The following is a 24,544-nucleotide window of genomic DNA, read 5'->3' on the forward strand; positions in this document are numbered from 1 at the left end:
TGGTGAACGTCATCTGCCAGTGTGTGTAGTGCCAACAGTAAAATTCGGAGGCGGTTGTGTTATGGTGTGGTCGTGTTTTTCATGGATGGGGCTTCCACCCCTTGTTGTTTTGCGTGACACTATCACAGCATAGGCTTATGTTGACATTTTGAGCACCCTCTTGCTTCCCAAGTTTGAAGAACAATTTTGGGATGGCGATTGCATCTTTCAACACGATCGAGCACCTATTCATAATTCACGGCCTGTGGCGGAGTGTTTACACGATAATAACGTCCCTGTAATGGACTGACCTGTATAGAGTCTTGACCTGAATTCTATAGAATACATGTGCGATGTTTTGGTACGCCTACTTCGTGCTAGGTCTCACCGACCGACATCGATACCTCTTCTCAGTGCAGCACTCCTTGAAGAATGGGCTGACATTCCCCAAGAAACCTTCCAGCCCCTGATTGAACGAATGCCTGCGAGAGTGGAAGCTGTCATCAAGGCTAACGGTGGGCCAACACCATCGTGAATTCCAGCATTACCGATGGAGTGTGCCACGAACTCGTAAGTCATTTCCATCCAGGTGTCCGAATGCTTTTGATCACATAGTGTATTTCGAAATATAATCGTACACTTTTCTCTTTGCCCAAGTCATTAACAACAGGTGGATTACATTTCCCATATCATTGTTCATTAAGTTCGGCTAAATCTGTTAACCCTTCTGTAATTGTGACAGAGTTTTCCATCAGTGTGTCACTATAATAATGTAGTGTGTGAAAGATTTAGACGACCTGTTGAAATAAACGGACATTAACTTCACACAGAATTTTGCTTAAGGGTAAACAGAACAAAGATGAAGGTGATGAAGAGTAATAAGAAACGGAATGATTGGCATAAAGCCAAAAGTGGGAAACGCAGTAGTGGAAAAAGTGAAAGCAGTACATTGTCTAGAAAAAAGTTTTACATGGGGTGTTAGAAGTGAGGAAGACATGAGAAGTGGATAGCAACGGACGTGGAAAGTTTTCTTCAATAGAAGAGCTCTACTGATATCAAGCGGTGATGGAAACGAGTAGGTAGTTCCTGAATCTTTATGCCTGAAGCACGTCGCTGCATCAAAGTGAAACGAGGACCATTGACTATTGGAACTCGAAATATTACGATTGTGCTATCGAATATCGTAAGAATATTTGTTAATAGAGGGTTGAAACACGAAACGAAGCACGTGAACTTCTGGTATTATGGAATTGGTCAATGTGGAATACCGTCATTTCTCATTCGTCGAGTGATTATCCCCAGTGGGAGACAGATGAACTGTTTCTAAATGTTTCCATGATATTCTGTAGCAAGTCCAGTTCGTCTCCAGTCACTGTGTGAGTTACCGCACAGCAAAATTTTCCGCAGTTTTACAAGATTTTTGCAGTTGAGTTTAAAAAATATCAGATAATTATTAAAAATGTAACTAACCATTAAAAGTGTGCAATTTACTAAGTAACAGAGTAGTAGATCGTTACGTTTTGCTGTATTTTTGGCTATGCATACAGTTGGTTGGGTATTTCAGAACTAATGACCTGATTTCAAAACTCCATATTTATTAATGGAAACGTACTACACACCTGGGATGAATTGGAAAATACTCAAAAAATCTTCAAGTTTTGGCTATACTACGTGTTCACTACCAGCAGCACGAACAACATCTAGACGATAGCTAAATTCGTCATAAACGTTACGCAATGTGTGTTACAGAAGTTATGGTGGCTGTTATTCTGTTCTTTACTTCTTCTACATTACGGGATAAAGGGCAGATGAAACGTTGCTTCAAGACCGAAAATTAACCGTTGTCAAAATGTATTGTCTTCCATGTTTTCTAGCAGAGCATTGCTAAAGTGAACCCATTTTCTTTTATCACCAACCCTAAGAGCTTGACGCCAGCTGATTGCGCGACGAGTAAACGTTTGTCGACTCCGTTGAAACGTTTGCCGAATTCTTTCCAACATGCATATCAGAAGTGAGAGGTAGACCTGGACTATTACCTCCGCACCAGCATTCTGTCGCTTCAGACTGGCGATACCAATGACGAATGTTTTTGGGTGCAGGACGATCAGTGCCAAAGCGTCGGTGAAAAGCACGCTGGACCGAAATCACTGACTCACTCTTTGCGAACTGCGGCACACAAAGAGCCTTCCGTTGAGGGGATGCGATCTTACTCCTGACTGAATGCAAACTGAGAAGAAGAATTAACTGATATGTAACGGCGATTTTGTGAAACCCTAGGCGATGCCCATTCAAGCAACATCTTTAGTAAATATTAACGTCCGAAATCAGGTCTTTTTTTTTTTTGGAAACACCCTGTATTGTGAAGTCCAAGATGGAGTGTCGGGCAATATGAGATACTTGCTATTCCATATGACACGATATAAAATCCAGAAACATTCAAGGAGAAATTTGGATTAAATGCGTTGTTTATAAAATGTAGGCCCACCTCGACTCTGCAGGTACTGAGAATGAGCATTGCATTTGTGTCTTCTACAAATGAATGAATGTGAAAGAAATCAGCTCTACTACATAAACAAGTAATTGCTTTAGAGGTTTGTTCCGAAGTTAATAAACATAAGCAGTTTTGCTGTCGAAGTAAATTATTTTTTGTGTTGCTGATAATAAATGTCTTTAAGAGTGAGCACTTTATGTACATAAAATATTTTTTTAATAATTATTTGCATTTTACCACCTATACCACAATTTCCGACCATCCCATATTACCTTTCATGTACAACATTTTTCTTAACTTTTTCTCGCTGGTAAGATTTTAAATTTTACTAAGAGAAAGACAAATAAATATTACCAAACAGTTGAAATTTATGATAAAGTGTGCTTAAGAGGTAAGAATGAGTTCGGTTCGGAGATACAGTTACAGAAATAAGTGGTATTGCATAGTACCCCATCTTACTCCACTACAAGGCACAAGTAGTATAAGAATTTTTTGGAAGATCATTACCAGAAGAAAGGACATGATTAGGGGACACACGTCACTTATAGCAGCGACTGCGAAGGAAGATCCCGGACTGTTGTAGGTCCTTGGCGTCGCTGATTTGCGCGTCTAGCGCAACCAAAAACGTAATGCGATTTTGTAAAAGTCTCTAAGGCAACGCCACAGCGTTGTCGCACCTCTAGACTGAGGCGACAAAGTTCATGTGACGCCCGTAACATTGTATCAGTACTGGGCCGTGTTGCTTCTATAATCGTCCATAATTGCGAAAGTGTTGGCAGTGCGGGATTTTGTGCAGGAACTAACCTCTTGATTTGGTTCCATATATGTTCGATGGGATTCTTGTCCGGCGATCGGAGTGACAAATGATTCACACGACTAGTCCAGAATGCTTTGCAAATCAGCCGCGAACAATTGTGGCCCTGTGGCATGGCGCATTGTCATCCACAAAAATTCCATCGTTATTTCGGAACATGAATTTCATGAGTGGCTGAAAAAGGTCTCCAAGTAGCCGATTATAACCATTTCTAGTCAATAATCGGTTCACTGGGACCAGAGGACCCAGTTCATTGCATACAAACACAGTCCACACCATTAAGAAGCCACTACTAGATTGCACAGTGCCTTGTTGACAAACTGGGTCTATGGCTTCATGAGGTCTGGGCCACATTCGAACCCTACCATCAGCTCTTACCAACTGAAATTGGAACTCAGCTGACGGTTTTCCAGTCGTTAGGGTTCAACCGATACGGTCACGAGCCCAGGAGAGGCGCTGCAGGCCATGTCGTTTTATTAGCAAAGGTACTCGCACGGACATCTGCTACCATAGTCCATTAACGCCAAATTTCGTCGCCGTGTCCTAACAGATATGATCGTTGTACGCCTCACATTGATTTTGCGTTTATTTCACGCGGTTTTGCTTGTCTATTAGCAGTGACTACTCTACGCGAAAGCCGCTAATCTCAGTCGTTAAGTGAAGACCGTCGGCCACTGCGTTGTCCGTGGTGAGAGGTAATGCCTGAAAATTGGTATTCTCGGCACACTCTTGGCACTGTGAATCTCGGAATATTGAATTCCCCAAAGGTTTGCCGTAAACAAATGTCCCGTGTGTCTGCCTTCAACTACCATTTCGCTTTCAAAGTCTGTTGATACCCATCCCGCGGCCACAATCACGTCGAAAACCTTTTCACATAAATCACCTTAGTACAAATGGCAACTCCGCCAATGCACTGCCATTTTATACCTTGTGTACGCGATACTACCGCCATCTATGTGTGTGCATGTCGCTATACCAGTGTATAAAGGGCTACTGTTTTCGCCTGTAGGCTTTTGCGTTTCTCTGTTGAATGTTGTGAACGGCGCTGCGAATTGTTGGGGAACTTTTTATGCAGAGTCTACTACCGGGATAATAATTATCAACTTGGCGCTATAAGCAGTAGTTGAAGGGGAAAAATAATAGGGGCATACCAGGACTACGATATGCAAAACAGGTTCTAGAGGATTTTGGGGATACTAATTAAACAGAGATGGAAAGATTAGTGCAAGGCAGAAGAAGGTGGAGGACTGTGACAAATATCGCGTAAGATAGACCGCTTAAAAAAATTACTAATTGTTAATGTCTAGTACCTGTCTCGTTGATGTAATGGTTCTGTGACTATATTTCTCGTGTAATTCTCCTCTCGGTCACGTCTCTCTGAACGTCAAGGTAAGGTACTCTAGCTAACGGGTGTGACCAATAGATGGCGCTAGTGCTCCGACTCCTCAAACTCCTCTCTGGCTGGACATGGGGGTTGCACCCCTCTACCATCCTCCACACCTACAAATCCTTAATCCGTCCCATCCTCTGTCATGCCAGTCCTGCCTGGATATCTGCCCCCCCCCCCCAAATTCTATAAGTCCATCCAGATTCTTGAGCGTCATGCACTCCGCCTCGCCTTCCGTATACGCCTCCCATCCCCCACATGGATCCTCTATGATCTCATTCCTTTCCCCCATCTGCTCCTATTCCTCGAACATATCCGCATCCTCTACACCTCCCACCGCCTTGAACCCCCTCACCCCCTGGTTGCTCCTCTCCTCTCCCATCCCCAACCCCTGCCACGTCTTCACTGTTGTGTCCCCCCTACCCTCCATCTCTACACCCTACAACTCCTTTCCCAAGGTGGCTTCCATCAACTCCCCCTCCCGGATGATGCCCTCTCTCCCTCCATTTATCCCTCCTATCAACTCTGATCCTCACTCCCCCTCCTTTCTTCTGTCCTTTTCCTGGGCTCCCTCTCCCCCCCTTCCATCCTCTTTCTTCCCCACCTCCCCTCTCTTTGCCCCCTTCTCTCCCCCGAGTCCTTTTACATTTCCCTCCTATGCCTCCTCTCATTCTCCATCGCGTCTGCCCTTCTCCCCCTTTGTTAGTCCTCTTCCTCCTTGGTCCCCCCCCCCTTTTTCGTTTTTTTCCTTCCTCCCTCCTTGTTCTTCCCCCTCCTCCAGGTCACCCCCCCCACCCCATCTGTCTTTGGCTCGTGAGTGTGCCGCCACTTTCGTGCTGTGTTCTACATTGAGTGTTCTACAGTGAGTGTTTTACAGTGAGTGTTCCGTGTTGTGTTTTTTTTTGGGAAGTGTTGCGAACGGCCATCATACTGTCACTGGGTGTGCCTTTTATCTCTTGCGAACAGAAACCAGACTGTCACCGTGTTTTTTAATTGTGTGTGCACTATGTTACTTGTCTGATTCCTGTGTCTTTTATTAACGTTGCCAACCCCTTTTTGCTTTCTGTTTTAACTTTCCGCATTTTTCCGCCATTTTACACTTGACGTCAACCATCACGTGAACTTCAAATACCGCAAGCAAGTGTGGTGAAGATTCTTCATGAAAGGCTTAGGTTGCATGCTTCCAAACGGCAAATCGTGCAGGCCTTGGAACCGAATGTTTCGCTGCCACGTGCTGAATTTGCAACTGACGTTTTCAACAGGATTGATGGCGCTAACGATTACTTAAATCGCATATGCTTTACCGATGAATCTACCTTTCAAGTCAGTGGAATGGTAAATAGGTATAATGTCCGTATACCCACAGTTAGAAGAATATGAACCATGGATACTTTTCCAGCAAGATGGAGCGCCTCCCCCCCCCCCCCGCCCCCCCCCCCCCATTGGCTTTGATAGTGCGTGATTTCCTGGATGAAACATTTCGGGATCGGTGGGTTGGAAGGAACGGTCCAACATCCTGGCCACCCCGCTCTCCAGACATTACGACCCTTGCCTTTTTTCTTTTCTGGGCCTATATCAAGGACAGAGTGTTCGTCACACCAGTTGCTGACGTCGACGAACTGAAAGCTAGAATACAAGCTGCTGTGGGTATTGTGACAGAACACATGTTACGAAACACCTGAACACTTGGCGGGAACTGGAATACCGCCTCGACATTCTCCGTGCTACCAAAGGAGCACACGTTGAGTTTTACTAACGTAAGTGGTCTTAAAAAAAACTAGTAACAATAACGTATGTAACGGCATCAAATGAAAATTATTATGTCAAACGGTTATTCTGTAATAAAGTGTTATAATCAGGGCAAGACTTTGTGCTCACCCTGTATATTAGTATAGAGAAGTTTCGTTATACTTCCATCAAGATTATGGATTCATTACTTCTCGGTTCACATAGCGTGAATAAAAGACAGTCCCTGCCGTTTATCTTCACAATAACTTCCGTCCTCGCATAAATCATTATTTTAACACTGTACAAGAAAATAACAATGGGAAGGTACCCTTTGTCATTCACATAAGGAAAGCAAATAAACACTTGCTCGAATATTTGTCCCATTAACTCCAAAGATTACAATGAACTGTGTGATTTTCTACTCGCAAAATTTTCTGCTTGGAAATTAAAGCAATTTCTGTATATATTTATTACTACCGATGAATCGTATATTGATTAAAATTACCACAGACAAAAGAAGTTAAGGGAAAACTACGCGCGCGAATGTAAACTTCATTTCCGAAAATCGTTCGTAGGAAGCAGCAGCCCTTTAAGGCCTTCGTAAAATAAAATTAATCAAGTTCAAAATGTCGGCGCCACTCGACAAAAGAAAAGCGTTTGGGCTGCAAAAATTAATATTTTTGTGCGGTTTCCCAAATTATTATTTACTTTTGTGATTCGTTACAAAATTGCATTTCTGCATAACAATGAATTAATCAATTCTAGACGAATGTTCGGGTTCTTCATATCTACAAGAAATCATGAAATTGATTTATTCTTTACTACTTAATTTTATATCTTAATATTGTAGTATTGTCGTCAGTCATTCAAGAGCATTCTGTAAGAACATGACAAACGATTAATACGCTACATAAAAACTTTTGTTACAGCACTTTTAGACTCATACAAATCACCAGTACTTAGAATTATTTATTATACTACTTCCCATGTAATAGTTCATATGAAATATTCACAATTTTTCCTTTATCAGAAAATATGTGTAATGAGAACAAGTACCACAGACAGTTTACCTATAAAAACACACCTCGTCTGACCCTAAACAAAACTGTGCAGCGTCTGAAACGCAGATGATGTTCATAATTGCTTGCAAGTGGAAAATTGCGTGGTAACTGTTGACTGATGGATTTTTATAGAATATGAATTATTGCACGTTTTAATTAATTTTGATCGTTATTGGTATCATTAAGAAAGTTGGCACTGACGTTCCTGGAATATGTTTACGAAAATCGCGATCTATTTGTATTCTTATGGCATTATCCCTAACAGAATCATTTAGCTGTGAGTTGCATGTCTGTTGAACGTTAGACACAGCAACAAGTAGCACATTAAATTATCACGCTTTACCTCCAATAGTAACGTATGAAGCCAAGCGTACGTGAAGCTGCATACGCGATTAGGATTTGGAGAGGCGCAATTCTGAATGCCACCAAGAGTTGAGGACTATGCGCTTTTGTAACCACATATGAGCATCAGCGCTGTCGAGCGTGCGAACATGAATGAAAGTGGACAGAAAAACGATTGGGGCGTTCAGTGCTCAAGTGAATCAAGTCACAGTAAGAGAGTTTTGAGAAAAATAAACATAAAGCTTTTTCCTGGATGATTGATTACAGGAACAATTTTAAATCATTTTACTGTATTCGAAAGATAGAAGATATTTTGTATAACGTATTCACTTCTTGAATAAGGATACATTTAAGTGCCATTAAATACTACCTTGATTAAAAAAGTGAAATTTTGGACTTGATTTTTTGTTACATCGTATTGTGCTTGTGTCTTCCTCTTCATTCTAGTCTAGAGATTTCACTAAGGAAAAAGTAATGAAAATACATGTATTGATATAAAATTATAAATTTTGTTCCCTTTGTGTATTTATAAGTAATCTTTCCAAACAGGAAGTTATGCAATTCAAATTCAAAGAAGAAATGTATTTACTTTCATTTGCTTGCTATTGCAAGGCTGAGGAAGCTCTTGAGACAGTGACACACGGTAAGTTCTTGAAAAAATGGTGATGCAGAGGCGGAATGTATAGCAGAAATTCTTGTCCGAGGTGGTTGTGCCGCGGCAACATGCAACAAGGAGCATTAGTAGGAGGCTTTTAGTTGGAACTCTTACCCCCTCACCTGTTGTATACTTCTGTCCACAGCTCTACTGTCGTTATCTCGTCTTCCACTTCTCAGGATGTCGAGAATGTCTGCTTTCTCTGCTCTCCGCTCCACCTTGATTGCAGACATTATTGTCGGTTGCTGCAGAAGCACCAGCTTCCTCTCCTGCATTGCAAGAAAAATGTGCTAATACAACATACAGTGACTATGAAAATACCATAAAATAAAGTCATCAAGCATTTAATCTCAACAGCTGTCTGATTGTTAACTCCTTTGTTAATTCTCATTTATCAAATTTACAAAGAAATTATTAGTTTACCTGAGCTAGGATGCTTTTATTCTGAACGCATTATCTTCCATATCTTCAGACGAATCAATCATAATCATCAGTCCGCTTCAATTAGAGCTCACACACTGACAATAGAAACCACTCAAACTGGACGTGTCCCCATTGTGCTCTGAACAAAAGACTGCTACCCACCATGCTCGGTGTTGCCAGTCCTATTGCAATTATGTACAGTGACTTGACTTGAATCTTTTATGTTCTGAAAGCTGCCTCATAAGTAGCACATAAAAATGGAATAAACCCAAAATAACCGTAAATGGACTTGATTCCCTTGTGTTCTGAACGCCCCGATTCTCTGCCTCTCTCTTCTGTTCAAATTTATATAAAAGCAGCAGTAAAACTTTTTTCTGCACAGGGTCAGTTGTTATGTGGCAAACTGAATATTTTTGCTGAATTTAGTAAGCATAAAGTGAAACAAGGCATTTCTAAATAGTTATTAGTGGGAAGATGGAAAATTCAAAATACCTTTAGGTTTTAACCAGAAGAAAAGGATCTTAGAATTTTCCGTGAACGACTTTGCGAGATAGTAGGCCTTTTTATCTACCAGTTTAGATTTAGCAACATTTCAATTAGAGTCAGACAACTATGTGTCCATTCGCGCTGTATTTTTTTTTCTTTACTCGATGCAGTCTGTCAAATTCAACGTCACGTGGACCTCACCACATACGCATTATTCAAATGTAGACTGTACGACTGTATTGTATGTAATTTCTACTGTAGACGGCGGCGAGATCCTATTACTCTACGGATGAATCTACACTGTAGTGCCACAGAAACTGATATACGCATGCGTGTTCGAATACAGAGATATGTAAACAGGCAGAATACGGCGCTGCGGTCGGCAACGCCTACATAAGACAAGTGCCTGGCGCAGTTGTTAGATCAGTTACTGCTGCTATACTGGCAGGTTATTTTATAGTCGGGGCACGAGCAGGTAGTGATGAAGTGGGCATTTTCCCGTACGACTATTTCACCTGAATATCAGGGATCCGGTAAAGCATCAAATCTTCGACATCGCTGCGGCCGGAAAAAGATCCCACAAGAACGGGACCAACGACGACTGAAGAGAATCGTTCAACGTGACAGAAGTGCAACACTTCCGCAAGTTGCTGCACATTTCAATGCTAGGCCATCAACAAGTGTGCGAGCCATTCAACGAAGCATAATCGATATGAGCTTTCGGAGCCGAAGGCCCACTCACGTACCCTTGATGACTGCACGACACGAAGCTTTACGCCTCGCTCGGGCGTGTCAACACCGACATTAGACTGTTGACAACGGAAACATGTTGTCTGGTCGGACGAGTCTCATTTCAAATTGAATCGATCGGATGGTCGTGTACGGGTATGGAGACAACCTCATGAATCCATGGACTCTGCTTGTCAGCAGGGGTCTGTTCAAGCTGTTGGAGGCTCTGTAATGGTGTGGGGCTTGTGCAGTTGGAGTCATATGGGACCCCTCGTACATCTAGAAACGGCTCTGACAGGTGACACGTACGTAAGCATCCTGTATCATCACCTGCATCCATTCATGTCCATTATGCATTCAGAAGACCTTGGGTAATTGCAGCAGGACAATGCGGCACTCCACATGTCCAGAATTGCTACAGAGTGGCCTCAGAAACACTCTTCTGAGTTTCAACACTTCCGCTGGCTACCAAACTCCCCAACCATGAACATTATTGAGCATATCTGGGATGCCTTGCAACGTGCTGTTCAGAAGAGATCTCCACCCTCTCGTTCCCTTACGAATTTATGGACAGTCCTGCAGGACTCATGGTGTCAGTTCCCTCTAGCACGACTTCAGACATTAGTAAAGTCCATGCCACGTCGTGTTGCGGCACTTCTGCATGTTCGCGGGGGCCCTGCACGATATTAGGTAGTTTTACCAGTCCGTTTGGCTCTTCAGTGTATATATCCTAGTGTGCCACTTCCACTAACACTATTATTTTCTTACTTCTCTTTTCCATTCGAGACGGGTGCGTGGGAAGAACGTCTCTTTGTCACCTCTAATTTCTTTTATTTTCGAGTCGCAGTCTTGTCGTGAGACGTATATCAGAGGATGTAGCACGTTGCCCGCCTTTTCTTGGGTCGTACACCCTCACAATTTTAACATTTACCCTCTTCATGATAAACATCGCCTCTCTTCTGGCGTCTGCCAGTGGAGTTTGTTGAGCATCTTCGGAATGCTCCTGTGCCTTCTAACTAAACTCATGAGAAAATCCGTCACTCTCAGACAGATCTTCCCTCTCCTTCCCCCTCTCTCTCTCTCTCTCTCTATCAGTCCAGCCGAGTAAGAGCTCCGGACCTACATGGTACACTCAAACTAGAAAACTGTAATTTGCCTTGCAACTAAGTCTAGCTAATTGTTCCACTTTTTACTTCCATATGTCCTTACTTCCAAATATATGTCACATATGAGTAAATCGTTAATCGTGTAGTCAAAGGCCATTATAGTTTTAAATTTTTCTAGTTTGAGTGCTAGTCGACAGTCTGTTCACGAAGATGCTGTTATCTGAAAAGCTGATTGTATATTAATGCAATTTTGGTCGTATAACATTTTTGTCAATATCACTATGGATACAAAATTCATTGTTGGATAACATTCTCTCATCGTTTATAACATCATCTTCGTAAATTCTGGGATTACCACTACGATCTTCTATACCATTAACTTGTTCACAGCCAGTAGTTATTGTACCTCACTTCCCTTGTATACGGTCGAAATTACTTCTGCGTCTGCAAATGACTCTCCACGCAGGAGACATGCTTTGTTCTCATTGAAATTCAGTCGCATACTAGGGTAGATATCCCGCACGAATGTCTTTTGCTTAGAACGATTTGCTACTGATTCGAAGCTTCTGGAGGACGCAGAAACATCCAATATATTTCGATGCACTTGTGATGTAGTTTAGGACACGAAGTGCAAGATCCGTTTAAGATCCGGTGGTCTTGGAACGAAGTCTGTTTGTATGGAGAACCGCTTTTTAATTCAGCTAAGTCTATTTTACGTGGAGAACATCGTTTTGTTCCAAGTTATGTTGTGTTAAAATATATTCTAAAATTCTGTCACATAGAGGCGCGTGATACAAAATGGTAATTACACTGATAGGTTCCGTGGACTCTTTTGTAGACGCTTCCTTATTTTTTGTGAAATATCTGCACAAATCTTTGTCGAAAGTAAAAACAGATTATGGTATCCACTTTCCTGAGTTAAAGCTCCCAGAAAATATGTATCACGCTGTGTTGAGGTTCAAAATGGTTCAAATGGCTCTGAGCACTATGGGACTTAACATCTATGGTCATCAGTCCCCTAGAACTTAGAACTACTTAAACCTAACTAACCTAAGGACATCGCACAACACCCAGCCATCACGAGGCAGAGAAAATCCCTGACCCCGCCGGGAATCGAACCCGGGAACCCGGGCGTGGGAAGCGAGAACGCTACCGCACGACCACGAGATGCGGGCGTGTGTTGAGGCAGAACGTGCATTGTTCTTCGTCTGAAAACACACATTTTAACAATACATACACGGGAGATGAAAGCAAAGTAAAAAATAAAAAATAAAAAAATAAAAATAAAAAATTCAGCCACAAGAAAACTGTCGATAGTGAGGTAACACAACAAAGACATGTACCAACATACAAGAATCCCGGCTTTTGAACATTACGTACAAACAAATACGTCAGTACAGAAGCACATTCAAAATTAAAGCCAAATATAGGCAAATAACAATAATGCCACTAATATAAATTCAGCACCAGAGACTGTGGTTGAATATACATTTGATGCTAGGAATAAGGATCATTCTAGAGTACTGAAGTGCAGTGGAAATTACTCGTCTTTGCTGCACATCTTGCTCAAGAGTGTCAGAGAGTAAGCACAAGCGGCAAGGATTTCAGTGTAATCAAAAAAATGGCTCTGAGCACTATGGGATTTAACTGCTGTGGCCATCAGTGCCCTAGAACTTAGAACTACTTAAACCTAACTAACCTAAGGACATCATATATTCCATGCCCGAGGCAGGATTCGAACCTGCGACCGCAGCGGTCGCGCGGTTCCAGACTGTAGCGCCTAAAACCGCTCGTCCACTCCGGCCGGCTAGTGTAATCAAAATTAGTAACAGCACATATCTCCTTATCTTCCTCGGAAACTACCATATATGAAGCACTAACGAACGAAAAATATCTGGAATGAAATTTTTACTCTGCAGCGGAGTGTGCGCTGATATGAAACTTCCTGGCAGATTAAAACTGTGTTCCAGACCGAGAATCTAGCTCGGGACCTTTGCCTTTCGCTGGCAAGTGCTCTACCACACAGTTTTAATCTGCCAGGAAGTTTCAACAAATATCTGATTAGTGTCCAGATAAACATTCGAAACTAAATACCGTTCCTTCACCACATCCCCCCCCCTCCCCTCCTACCCACACCCACACAGAAACAGAACATCAGTAAATATAAAAGCATGTATCACATATAAAACGCGTAGAGATCTTTTTTTAAACTATAATGTACGTGATATCGCATTTTCTCCTGTTACTATGACTTTCAGATGGAACAGTCCGCAGTTTGTGGCAGCTCAGCGTTTTCGAACGTGTCAGTCGGCCTTTGGCTGTGGTGAGGCGCACGCGCCTTGTTTGCGTCTCGCCTGTTGCGCTGCTTGCGAGCGAGAGCGCGTTTATTTACTTCCGGGTAGCGGCTTGTCTCAGAATCCGACTTCATTGTCCATCATGGCGTTTTCTTACCGCCAAGCGACAATTAAATTAACCTATCCGTTAGATCACGAACGATTGAAGGCGTATGAAGCTGAATGTTTTATACGACATGAAAAGCGTCTCCCACCACAAGATGTTCTCGGAATACATTTTTCGATCCTCAGTAACACTCTGTGAGCCGTGGCTGGTTCATGCTGTGCGCTGGATTAAACCTCCATTGCGATTCTGTCTTTAGTCTCCCGCGGTTATCGCGATTATGCTGTTATCCTCTCCTTCTGCGGGTGGCAGCAGCGGTGTGTATCGATATTCGTACCTTGGACTATCTTTGACATGGCGCTTACAGTTTCCAGCTGGGCGGTGTGCGTGGAGTCGGTCGGTTGGCGTGGAGCAGCGAAGAATTCTCGGCGGGACGTAGTTTGGCTGGAGCCCGCTGGCTGTCTCTACGCAGTGTCGGAGTGTGTGGGGCTGTTCCCATTGCTACGAGGTCCGTGGCTCACCGACCATGGACACGAAAGCTGAGTTTTGATTTAACCTACCAGCAAGTCAAAGCTGTTCACATTGTGTCGTTTGGAGTTCGTTGTCGGCTGTTGGGATATTCCCACGAGCAACAACGTGGTTTTCAAGTTGGAAAATTCTAGCCACCCTCCTGTGGAGTTTCACTGTATTTGGTTATTTGAATTGAAATGCACCAGCGGAATCTTCTGCCTTGTGGCCATTAACGTTCCGGTTACCTGCCCTGGCCGTTGACGTAAATTTCAGGCAGTGTAGCTTCTTCATCGTGTTGTTGCTGTCCAGCACGGTGTGTAGTTTGACAGCTGCGTGTATGGTTGGTTGTGGGCACCAATGTCTTCTACGTTGTTCCATTGAACTCCCTGCTGTGCCCTGGTCGGGTGAAATGGAAATTATCTTGTCGGTGGGTTCGCTGACTGTCGGTCGGTTGGGTTGTCGTCGGATCGTGAATGGTTGGCCCGACCGCCTGTCTCACCTAGCGAGCGTTAGTGTTAGAATTACAGGCCGACCCTCTAACATCTGGACGCCCTTGTGTGTACTGCCTTATTTTTTAAAATTGTTCTTGTTGTTGGTACTTGTAAGGCTTCTAGCTGGTTTTGTGTTTTAAATTAGAGTTTCTTTACTCTTAAGCCCTTCAGCCTAGTTTAAAGTACTGTTTCACGTAAGCCATTTGGCATTTTAATTTTTTTTTTAATTTTTTAAGTCTTCAGCCTTCAGCCGATTTGAATTTAACTTGTTTACTTCAGCCTAACTAAAGAATTGTTTTAAGATAAAGCTTGCCTTTTAAATTTCTGATTATGCTTGCGTTTTAAGTTACTGACCTTCAGCCGTCTTTAAATTAAAGTGGTTTTCAGCCGGTAATTAAGTCCCAGAGATTAAAACTTTTTTTAAAAAAGTTTTTTTGGGCACTTGTAATGTTTGATCAAATAATAAAGTTGTATGTTCGAGTGTAACTGACAGCCTCTTATTTTGGCCCCTTTCCACAATTTATTCTATCTATCCAATCATGCAGGTTAAGCAGGGCATATCACTCTGAACATAAAGCTGGCGAATGATGAGCTGTGCGCCGACGTTGTGCGACGACACGCTAGCCGTCTCAATTTCTGATACTGTGACGGACACGCTGGTTTTGGCCTCCGAACGTTGGGGGTACTCGAACTCCCGTTTGAAGCACCGTCGGACGTCGTGGTGGCCTCTTTTAAACCTTACGGCAACGTCATCACGTGGAAGACGCTGGAAACGTACCGTGTCCTCAGTGGCGTCCGTCAGATAAAAATTGAAGTACGGAAACACGTGCCTTCCTACTTGCTTATTGCTGGCTGCAGGGCCGTCGTCATGTGCGACGGTCGGCCGCGCACCTGTTCAGGTTGTGGCCAGGAAGACCATGTCAGTTCTGAATGTCTCCGATGTAGACTGGTTCAGACGCCGATCGGTGACGTTGCTCTTCCTGCAGTGGCCACTGTGTTACCTCTGTCTTACGCATCTGCGGCGGTGCTGCCTGCTACGCCCTCTCTGAATCAGTCGGTAACGCTGTCGGTTCCTCTCGACGACGCGATGGACGTCTCGCCTGTCTCTCCTACAAATGAACGACGATCGTCAGCTGGCACAAGCTGTCTGTCTCGACCCCATGGTTGTTGATCGTCGAGCTGTGCTTAACTCCGCCTTTCTGCCATCTGGCTACATGTTAGACGATAGCCGCCCGCCATCCGACGTGGAACACCGTGTAGGGAAACGGCAGAGACAGCGTCGTACACCTTTTGATGACTGCGTCCATCGGCAGTCTGTACAGGATGAGTTGTCCTCTGACGCTCTGACAGCTGAGGACGCGACATCCTACATCTCAGCCTCCAGTCAGCGTCCACCTCCGTACATCGACCTTCCCCCACCTACGTCTGATGCGGTTGCCTCCCTTTCTGTGTCTGACGCTACCTGTGGCCGCACCTCTGGTAATGTTCCACTGAACCGGCCCGGTGACGCATCTGTCTCCTGGGCGGACCACGTCGATGCTGAGGATGGACATTCTGGAGGTCTACAGAACGATGGAACCCCCTTAGTGGGGTCGGCTCCTTACCTGTTACAGTGATGTGCCCTTCCATGGCGGCCTAAAAGGGAGTTCCCTGTGGTTCCTCTTGTTTGAATCGCTTATCCTCCTGGCGATGGCAGCTTTCCAGACTTATCGCATAGCTATGGTCAATGTCAACATTTGTGTACGCCACAAATCGCCTTCACTCCATGACACGCAGTAGGCAGCAGATGTTGACCTAGCTCTCCTTCAGGAGGTGCATGTTGCAACTTTCTGTGCTCCCTATGGTTTTACAGCACATGTCTCTCATACCCTGCTGGTGGTGGGGTGGCGATACTGTCCTAGCTGATGCAGTTGCTATCTCCTTTATGCCAGAGGTATGGCTTCCACGTTTAGTGGCATCAGGATCGTCGATATCTATGCACCATCTGGTTCGGGTTGCCGCCGTGATCGTTCCACCTTCTTCTCAGAGACAGTCACGTCTTTATTCCTGGGTCGGCAGGATGTATGGATCATGGGAGGCGGTTTCAAGTGCACTCAGGCACCCAGAGACCAACTACCATGCCACTCTCCATGTGCGGCGCTAGCGACAATTCTCCAGCACCTCAGCCTAGTGGATTCTTGGGAGCATGTTGATGGTGATCATCCGGGGTTTACACGTTTCACTAGCCATTCTACCATCCGACTCCATAGGTTTAACTCTCGCGATATTGTCAGTGGGGTACAGGCAGCTGAAGTCTCGCCCATTGCGTTCTTAGACCATGACGCTTATATCTGCGCCATAAATCTCTGACGCCAAAGGGTGTAGCGCTTCGAGGACCATGGAAACTGAACACTATCCACCTTACTTCACCCGACTGCCAGCAGCTCATAGAGACCACGTGGGCAGCTTGTCGTCGACACTGTGATGCCTATGCGTCTGCCCTGTGATGGTGGGTACCCTGTGCAAAGCCTGCCCTCCACAAGGCCTTAATTGGCTACGGAAGGGAGATTTCGGCATGGTGGCAACGGACTCAGGAATTCTATTTCACTATTCTCCGGGAATGTTCTATGATGCCGTATTCGCCAGAGCGCCACAGGACGGCGAATCGTGCCGTGGCACAGCTGACATCCCTCTCTCGCTGGCACCTTGATGGAGCTATGATCAGGGCGCGCACACGTGATGGGTCAGTGCAAGAGTGTCCATCTACGTATCATGTCATGTCGGAACGACGCCACCGTCGAAGGAATTTGATTAATGTTCGCCGGCCGCTGTGGCCGAGCGGTTCTAGGCGCTTCAGTCCGGAACCTCGCTGCTGCTACGGTCGCAGGTTGGAATCCTGCCTCGGGCATGGATGTGTGTGATGTTCTTAGGTTAGTTAGGTTTAAGTAGTTCCTATGTCTAGGGGACTCATGACCTCAGATGTTAAGTCCCATAGTGCTTAGGGTCATTTTTTTGGATTAATGTTCTTACGACAGATGATGCGCAGCATTTTGATACCCAACGGGATATGAGGTCGGCCCTCCATGCACATTATGCTACGCTGTACTCTCAACAATGTCACCTCCCTGCCAACATTACGGCGGTCTCCAGACTCTCTTTGGCTCGGTTCCGGTAGATGCGAAGATGGGTCTGATTGCTGATGTCATGGAGGACGAAATTCATGACGCTATCCAGGCGGGTTCTACGAACAGGTCGCCTGGCCCTGACGGCCCCCCACTGGAATTTTATCTGACATTTCGTCCCCTTCTGCTGCCAGTGTGGACGGAAATTTGTCAGGACTTCAAGTCACCTTTCGCGTCGATTCTAGACAGTTTCCTCGATGCTTTCCTAATTCTCATCCACAAGCCTCGGGGTACCTCCTGGATATGCGATTACCGGCCCTTGACGTTACTCAACAATGATGCAAGATATTGGCTGCGCGGCTTAAGCCGACCGCTCGGTATTTGATTTCCCCCGATAAAACTTCTTTGGTAGGTGCCAATAACATCCGCATTGCCCTCTGTCGCTGATGGGACATAATCGCTCTTGTTCACGCTCGTCGTATGGCTGGACTTTTAGCAGCTCTTGACTTCACCCAGGCGTTCGATCGCGTCGATCATGACTTCCTGGAACGGGTGCCCCGCAACGTGAGATACCCTGATACTACCGTCGACGTCGTACTGCGTCTCCTTCGTGGGCTACGTCTGTGTACTCTACAATGGCCGTCTTACTCCTCCCATCTCGATCCGTCGATCCGTGCGTCACGGCTGCCCACTCTCTGCACTGTTGTATGCTTTTGCCATGGAACCGTTGTTATGCAACCTGCGTCAAAGCTTCTCTGGGATGTCTCTCGGTGACCATGTAGTCACCTGCACTGCTAATGCAGACAATCTTGTCATTGTTCTTCGTAGCGGTCAGGGAGTCACTGGCATGGGTTACCACCTACGGCGAAGCTTCTGGTAGCTGCCTTATCGTCTTCAAATCGAGCGCCATGGCTATAGGTGCGGGGCCTCCTGCCGACAGTGCAGCTCCTTTGCGTGTAGCTGATACTATCCGATGCTTAGGACTCGATTTCGCAAGTGATCTGCGGTGGACAATTGCCCTCAACTGCCGACATCTACCATCCCAACTACGAGCTGGGCTTTTAGATCACCGTTTACGAGCACTCGATCTTCTGCAACGCGCACATTATGTAAATGTATGTTTGGCATCATGTATCCCCCACATGGCACAGATACTTTTCCTATTCCGCCGTCCATGGCGCCCCGCATGATAGTGGCATTGGGTTCGTTTCTTTTTCCACGGCTTGCCATTCAAGGCAAGGCATGAGACCCTCACCCTCCCGCAGTGCAACGGCGATTTAGGTCTGTATCATGTGCCTGACAGAGCTGTAGCCCTTTTCATTGTCTCTCACATGACGTTGTGGCGCCATAGTCCTACGTGCCTAACCAGCCTACTGCTGAACGCCCTTGCACCATTCGGAAGCCCCATCATCCTTCTTTTACTTCCGCCACTTGTTCCTTGAACTGAGCTACGCCTGTACTGTGCTACTGCTGCGCAGTTGACATCCACGAAGGCGGTCTGTGGCTTTCTTCACCAGCACAGGTCATCGAATGTGGTTGAGGGGAAGCTTCCCCACGTGCCATTTGGCGGTCGGTGTGTGCTTCTTAGCTTGACACTGGCGTTCAGTCAGCATGGTACCTTACTGCCAATGGGAAGCAAGTATGACGGTCGCGCTTTCACAGGATTCACCTCGCAGACAGCCCGTTGTGAGTCGACTATGATGTTCTGGACACAGACGAGCACCACCTGGTATGGAGATTGGTGAGAGGTGTCTGGTTCACGGTGCGACAGATGTCCCTAATTATCCGTACGACTCCTCATTAGATACTCCTGTTTCCGGATCCGGTAAGTGGATTTGTGGACACGCAGCACACTACTTGTTTGCTGATGGCGAGAAAAGTGTCCTTGATTTTCGCCAGTTCCTTGATGAATGCCATTGTGCAATTGTCAGCAATCCAAAATACACACAATTTTTCTCCAATTTCTTTTGTAGTGTCTTCCTTAACCCACCACAGAACTGGGGTTTTCCCGTCATGAAGAGTTGATCCCCGTCTCTTCCACACATAGAACCGATATATTCACTGTCTTCTGAATGTTCTCGGAAAAACTATATGTTGATAGTCTCCATTAGTCTGACGTCTTGATGCGCCCTCCTCCTCGAATGACTCCGGTTTGCTGATATTCTCGGTGGTATTACTGACAAAAATAAATAAATAAAAAAAGAGTCAAACGAAAATAAACAAATAATCATTGTACCTCTATTCCACGTTCCCTACACTTTCCTTGGTTGCTGGAGGGTGGGAATGGGTCGTAGTGACGAGGCCTGGGGTTGCAACCCCTGTCCACTTTGCTCCTACCCATCCCTTTCGGCGCCGGGAAGGTTCCTTTTCATTATTTAACTATTGATGTTATGTATTTAAATAGAACAATCTCGTCAATAATTTACCATTTGAAATATAATAATTTCAGCAGGTCACTTTGTGCTTTTTGTTGCATTGCTTAGATAAATTTGCAAGACAGCTTACCTAGCCCTAGTTCCCCATTAAAATTCACGCTCCAGACGTGCACGGATAATTTAGAAAAAAATTGTGTGTGTTACTTCAGCTTATAAGACTTTTGATTTTTTGACCGAAAAAGTATGATGTTGTCCATCGTATGAAATAAAAGGTTGATCTACTTCTTGCAACATAACTGTTTCGCTGGCTGCGCTTGTTGCTTTAAAAATCAGCAGGCCCATTTTCTGTTCTGAGATGAAGAGATTACCAGAATGAAAAAAAAATCACCCCGTTAGAAAAGTGTGTAAATAGTGATCACAGTTACATAATTTAGCATAGTGACATGTTCACCTCGTATTGTCGAGGAACACTCGCGGTAACGCAAACCATCTCTGGACTGAAGCTTCTACAATAAAAAGTACTCACGTGCCACATGCCACATGCCACAACAGTTATGCTGACAGTTAACTTTGTTTTGTTTTAGGCAATAAGATAAAACGAGGTTTAGGTCAGTAAAGCATTCTTCAACCTGTTTTGAAGACCATGGTGCTTTACTACGCATGTTATCACTGTAGGTCTTCTTTCACCTGAGAAAGCTAGTCTTAGGAGGATCTATAGTTTAACAGTTACAAGACGAGAAAGTCGCGTTAATTACCACATAAAATACCAGCCATTTTCAATTTCGGACTGAATACAGACTTTTTGAACCGGCAGTTAGATTCACAGTCACCAACTAATGCCAAATTTGCACCTAACAAATAATGAATCTTGACTTTTTGCAACAGAATGACAGGACCATCACTCTCAATTTCCAGAAGTACAAATCATTCGCTCCGCAGCAGAGTGTAACTATTGTGAAACTTCCTACCGGATTAAAATTGTATCCCAGACACTTACATTTCCCGGCAAATGCGTTTACTGACTTAATTGTCCAAGCACGACTCACAACAGGTCACCACAGTTTCACTTCTTTGTCACGAACTTTGACAGAAGCCTACACTAAGTTGTAGGCGAAAGATTCGTTCTGTAAACGAAGCTTTGTGGTGAAGGCATTCTCCGCTGTGTTTCATCATCCAATAAGGTATGAAGGAGAACTTATATGGAGTCTGGAAAGTACAGGACAGGTCCTGGAAAAATTGAAGCTGTAAAACTGCATCCTGAGTTGTGCCCGGATAGTTCAGTCTGCAAGAGCAGTACCTCCGAAAGGCAAGGTTCCTCTATCGATTCATGATCCAGCACAGAGTCTAAGACTACCAGGAAATAGTTTCTAATAGTTCCCAGGATATCTTCTTTCTGTGACAGAAACTTCGGTAGTCTGTAAAAACTTTTTTGCATGTCTGCGTTCTCAATAGTATCCAAGGAGTTGACAGAGACTTTTCTAGTCTTAGGTAGCAACTGTCTATGGAAAATCTTCTTTTCTATCTTATATCAGCCTCATCCTCACTCTTTACCTTAGCGGAACTGCCTACGACAGGGATGTTACAATGTCCCCTTCGATTCTTTGTTTTATTCCCCTCTGGGCGCTGTTCCATCAAATTGTGAAGGCAATATCTAAATTAATACATGCCATTGCGCATCATTGTCTATAAAATGTCGTGCCTATTGAGTAAATGTCCAGAAACGTAACACCGCTTAATAACAGGTGTCAAGTATTGAAGTATTCGACTCTTTTATACCTTCGAGATCTCGCCAGTATGGCCGTTATTGCTAATTCTGCAGACGTTTTGAAGCTCGACCTGTAGGCAACCTTTTCAATCACAGCGGTGAAAAAAATGTATTTTCGGATTTAACAGGTAAGGGGAAGAGTTAATTATTTTGTTTTGTATCTTCAACGTGATTATCATGAAGATGCAGGACATCCGCATCTGTAGAAAATCATTTGTACAGAATTTCTTCACCAGTGTACTTTTAGAGAAAAGGCGAAGAGTATTGGTGGCGTGATTCTTTTGATAATAACTGTAAGGTGATATCCTAGATAAAATCTCAGTCTCTTGGCAGAGCTCCAAGGGAGCCAAGGAGTAAGGGTATGTGACTGTTCAAGGCTCTCAGCCTGTCGGATGGAACCAGTTAGGTGGGCTCTTTGGCTCGAAAAGGGCAGGTATTCGTAGCATCAAGTTGCATCATCCACTGAGCTCCTTTGACGTGTTAATTCATAGTATGAGAAGTGCAGGGTTCAAATGGTTCAAATGGCTCTGGGCACTATGGGACTTAACTTCTAATGTCATCAGTCTCCTAGAACTTAGAACTACTTAAACCTAACTAACCTAAGGACATCACAAACATCCATGCCCGAGGCAGGATTCGAACCTGCGACCGTAGCGAAGTGCAGGGGAAAGGGATAAAAATGAGATGGAGCGAGAAACTGACGGAAGTATTTGGTAGAGCACTGGAAGATCTAGTAAGTAGAACCAAGGCACCTAGGGTAATATGCGTCTCTTCTCTGTCCCTCAGTGAGATTTTTCAACCCAAAGTTTCTCAAATGGGAGACAAAACTGAACAGTTCATAAGGTAAGTAATCTTTACTTAAATTAACTGTCGTGACATGGAAGGGGCCCACATTGACGAAGAACAAATAACTCCCTAAAAGCACCGTATGGTGAGATTCACAGAAAATTCTGTTACTCCGACGTAACATTACCTTCATGGGTCCATCACTGTAACATCGCTCTCACAATAGAGGCTCCATGGGGCTCTTGAATAGGCCCGCAAGCTTCATTGTTCGAAGGCGGAGACCGATCAAACCCACACAATTTCGCCAAAGCGTTACGTGTAACGGGGGAAATTATCGAATAGAACATCTCCGGGGGACTCTAGCTTCCGACAGAGAAGCAATAAACGAAAGGACACGAATAGCTTTCGATCGTTGCCCCCCGAACAATCCGCCTCCAACCAGCTATCTAGTATATACCAAGTACCATAGGTATTTGTTAAGTGACAAAACAAAAGAGTACTCTACAATTACACTAAAGATTGGCTTCAACATGAATTATTGGTATTATCGTTTCTAATTTTTCATGTTTATTTCATAGAAAATCTGTGAACCAGTGTTTAAAACTATCCATTTGACTAGCGTACTAAGGGACCGGCGAAAAGAATAAGAAAGCTAACTTGGCTAGCAATCGCTGTTCCTAATTGTAAAAAGTATAAAATTGTAGTTTAACGTTAGTTATGCCGATGGCGTCGACAAAAGAACAATCTCTTCCTGGGCATTATCCTGGCCCTCGTTTTACTTAATCTATACACAAATGATCAACCGACTTCATATCATACAACGTTTTTCTTGCGTGCCGATGATTTGACTTTTATCGTACAAGGGAAGAGCTTTGAGAAAGTAGAAGGAAAACGAGAAAACTCAAATATCATCTCTGAATATTATCAAGAGAACTCCCTCAAACCAAACCCCTCGGAAACACAACGCTTTCCACCTTTCCTCGAAAAGCAAACAGAAAGCTGAACGTCACTTGGAATGGCAACAACCTGGAACATAAAGACAAACGAACGTACCCGGATGTCCTGCTGGACAGAACACTGAATACAAACGACCCGAAAAAGGCTGCCGCCAGGAACAACATCTTGAGGAAACTAGAGAACAGTAAATGGGGAGCCAGACCAACTCCATTAAGAACACCTGTTCAACGACTCTGCCTTTCCTCGTCGAAATTTTCATGCTTCCCATGACCCAGATCCGCACACGCCAAAAAAGTCAGTACAAGCCTACACGGTACAAACAGGATGGTTGAAACCAGTTCCACTTCGGAAGTTATATAAAGCAGCCGGATTCTCAGATTCTGAATCCTGAAGAACTGCACATAAGCAGGCAGAAAAATTTAAACAGACTTTCGATGAGGGTCACCTCCTACACGGTGCTTCATGTGGATCTGGCAGACTAAAATCCAGCAAGAAATTCCTTGTTACTGAGCTAAATGAGTCCCTGAACAGCTACCCTATCTTACAAGAGATGCCCAGCGGCAACACATCAGGATGAAGATTTGGAGAACACTGATACGCATCAGAAAGGGTGTAGCGCCAGTCAAACAGAGTTTAATTAAATTGCGTCTTAAACACTAAGCAAACGTAGGGACAGGACATGAAACATCTTCTACAAACCGTTGACGACGTATGGCTTGACAAGAAAGGAGCAATGGACGTGGACATTTGTTGTTGTTGTTGTGGTCTTCAGTCCTGAGACTGGTTTGATGCAGCTCTCCATGCTACTCTATCCTGTGCAAGCTTCTTCATCTCCCAGTACCTACTGCAACCTACATCCTTCTGAATATGCTTAGTGTATTCATCTCTTGGTCTCCCCCTACGATTTTTACCCTCCACGCTGCCCTCCAATACTAAATTGGTGATCCCTTGATGACTCAGA

This window comes from Schistocerca piceifrons, chromosome 8, assembly GCF_021461385.2.
Source record: "Schistocerca piceifrons isolate TAMUIC-IGC-003096 chromosome 8, iqSchPice1.1, whole genome shotgun sequence".
NCBI lineage: Eukaryota > Metazoa > Arthropoda > Insecta > Orthoptera > Acrididae > Schistocerca > Schistocerca piceifrons.